This window comes from Macrobrachium nipponense, chromosome 23 (assembly GCF_015104395.2).
Source record: "Macrobrachium nipponense isolate FS-2020 chromosome 23, ASM1510439v2, whole genome shotgun sequence".
Taxonomy (NCBI): domain Eukaryota; kingdom Metazoa; phylum Arthropoda; class Malacostraca; order Decapoda; family Palaemonidae; genus Macrobrachium; species Macrobrachium nipponense.
In genome coordinates, this window is record NC_061090.1 from 78,101,172 (window position 1) to 78,104,819 (window position 3,648).

The following is a 3,648-nucleotide window of genomic DNA, read 5'->3' on the forward strand; positions in this document are numbered from 1 at the left end:
TTACTGTTCCATACGTTTGAAATAATTCAGTACTGATGAAATTCAGTGAAGGGAGCTGAAGAGAAATGGTAACTAGACAGAGGGTTAAAGAACCGAACTGGCGAGCTGAAACAGACGATACTTATGGATAAATGTTACAGATGATGGAATGATTAGCGAAAGAGTGGATACACTGGGTATGTAATGCAAGAAAAGGCAGCGAGAATTTTGCAGAAGTGTCAAAATTCATTAGGTAGGGCGATTCGTACCAAAGACACACTTGAAATATATCCACGAGTGGTAGTTAAAGGAGAATGAGAGAAGCGATAAAGTGATAAGGTGTAAGGGTTTTATTGACATACCAAGATGATGCTTCTGAAAAGCTGTCAAAATAGCTATAGTCGACCCGTCTATTCGTTCTGGATTAACGTATCGCCCTATTCGCGAACTTTTCTGTGGAACATATAGCCACATTATCTTGGAATTTTTTCATAGATAAACATTAACTAATTACTGTATTTTTATATTATTGTCGTGACTAAATGCATTTTCGACGATAAAATTAATAAAATAGGCAGGTATGAGTGATTTTAGAATGGGTTTTTGGTGTTTGAACTATCAAAATCGGCAGCTATGAGCATTTTTAGAGGGGTCTCAAGTATTCGTGGATTTTAGCTATTTGGTAACGCCAGTTTTCTTGACCAAAAGTCAGCTCTTCTGTGTTTGTAATAAACTGGGTGCTTTGAGGTCGAATGAAATCTCGTTCAGTATTCGTTTCAACTGTTTGAGGATACATTTTTTTACCTGGGAAGAAGAGAAGAGGCCCAAGAAAATGTTGAAAAGATGAGTGTCAGAAGCACCGTAAAGAATGGTGATTGATGTTCAAGGAGGACAAGAGCAGGTGCCAGATAGAGGCAGAGGGCACAATGACACAGGGAGGTTCCATATGCTGCTGATGAGGGCTCTATGTGTATGAAATTATTATTATTGTTATTAACATATTTCAGTAGATGAAACCTATTCACACGGAACAAGCACACAGGAGCCATTGACTTGACTTTCAACCTTCCAAAGATGTTGGTTTAAACCTTCCACCGCAGACCCCACACTGCAGCAGTAATGATCATGATAAATAGTCAGCGATTTTTCATCATCCTGACAGAGACGCAAACCCTCGACATCTGAGTGGCATTCACAACACTAACTTCTATACCATGGAAGTTTTTCGCACCAGGTTATTCCATGATGAGTTGAGTTGAATATAAAATTTAGGCCAAAGGCCAAGCACTGGGACTTATGTCATTCAACGCTGAAATGGAAATTGACAGTAAAGGTTTGAAAGGTGTAACAGGAGGAAAACCTCAGAGCAGTTGCACTATAAATCAAGCGTTAGGAGAGGGTGGAAAATAAGATGAAGAAGAGTTTATGAAAGGAGGTACAGTAAGAGGAACGAAAGGGGTTGCAGCTAGGGGGCCGAAGAAACTTAAGTAATGCCTACAGTGGACTGCATGAGATCCACTGACGGAACTACTCTCGTACGGGGTTATTCCGTGATATGATTAAGAGCTATATGTGGCAATGGTTGATAAGTTTTTCTACTCTGGAACTGCCCCAAAGTCGGAATCAACTTGCACTTGTCTTCATAGTTGGTTTTCATGTGATAGTCATTCTCAGCTCCTTACCTTGAGAGGCCCCGGCTCGCCCAGCACGGAATCAGAGGAATTTATTTCTGGTTATAGAAATTCATATCTTGAAGCTGTAGGTCCCGTTGCTAGGTGACCAATTGGTTCTAGCCATGTAAAAATATCTAATTCTTCGGGTCAGCCCTAGAAGAGCTGTTAATCAGCTCTTTGGTCTGGTAAAACTAATAATATACTTAACCTTTTTAACCTTGAGAGGTGTACAGACTCGAATCCTGGCCAGAATTGGAGCTCTTATCAAATATATGTGTGTGTGTGTGTGAGTGTATGTGTAAAAAGGAGGAATGCACAGATTCATCATTTTTAACTTCCCTTAGATACTGAGAGTTTGGGCGACAACCTAAGAATGCTGATGACTCTTTTTTGGGTGGTATGATGAGCATATCAGTGCCATGAGGGCTTGTTCAACGTGCCTTTGAAAACTGGCTGCAGCCAGTTACCGAAGGGTGTGAATTCATGTGTACGTGTGCGCCTCTTCCGTTCATAATGGCATCTTTAGCCAAAACTGTAGGGAGACTTACGGAGAGGTCTGTGCGAGAAGGCAGAGCCACAATGGCGTATGCCGAGGAGTTCCTTTTGAAAGTGTGTGATAATCCAAGCTGTAATGGGTAAGAGTCAATGTGCTTTAGCCAAAGATGTGGTTTAGTTGTCTGTTTTGATATTTTGTAAAGATGTTCTATTTCATTTGATCTTTTGAATTTGTCTTTACAATTGTGTGTGCTCACTAGTGTGTTCTCCTGTCTTTTAAACAGGCGAATCTAGTGGAGGGGACTAAGTCCTAGTGGAGGCGACTAAGTGGTCCTAGTGGGGGAACTATAATATTTTGGAGAAGAGATAATTGGTGTTTAACTATTACTGAGTAAGACTATTATTTACCGGGGGTTATCTGAGGTTAAGATTGAAAACTAATGAGTTATTCTATTAATTATCCTGTAAGAATCTGAATTATTCAATTAGTACTTTGCTTTGAATAAACGTATGTTTTTGTAGTTCCGACTCTGATTTGGTGACCTTAGATATTGGAGTGGAGGTTGCGAGAGAGAGAGAGAGAGAGGTTGAGAGAGAGAAAGAGAGGGGCTATTTCCGGTGTCAGAGAGAGAGAGAGAGAGGACAAAATGTTACCAGTTCGCCTTCCGCTATGGCTAAACGCTTACCAAATATGAGAATCACGGGGGGCGATGCTCCCGTTGTTAATATATGCATACTTGCAGGTGTACTTATTCATGGAAGCATATTGTTTTATATCTAGTGAGGAATTACACAAAAGATAATCCTTTTGGATTAAATATGTGTCCCATTTAGAACATTAAGAAGTAATTGTATTTAATGGTAATGGTGCATGGCTGTCACAATTAGATTCGAAAATTGGCATCAGTAAGGTTCTTTCAACACACCCGTATAGCAAAAGATGCAATTGTAAAATTCTCTGAAGGTTGGCAGGTTGTTAATGAGCAACAGGGGAAAGGGGCAAGTTATTGCACTAGAGTGCAACGTCTCAGAAACTGAGCATACGTGCTCAGGATCAGCGCTCGAGCTTCCCACTCCACATACGGAAGACCTGGGAGATCAAGGCAGTGGATACCATAACTCAGAACACTCCCCCTAACTCGGTGCCCTTGGCCAAAGAGATAACAAGGTCATGTGCCAGTGAAACAATGAAGTACTCGAGAGGGAATTGAACAAAGGCCATGGTAGGGAAAGTCACTGACAATACCACTGAAGACAGAAAAAAAAACACATGACGCCATTTTCTCACTTAAATAGCAGCTAGGTTCAGGACTGCTCAATTTGAGGAAATCATTTTTTAAACAAATTCCAGTCATGCTTTATTTAGTGAACAGGAACCACCTCCCCCCTCTAATTAGAGGAATTTGTTTCTGGTGATTAGAAATTAATCTATCGAAATAATGTGGTTCGGGTCCCACAAGCTGTAGGCTTAAAAACAGGATAGAAGAGTGAAATTCGCTGA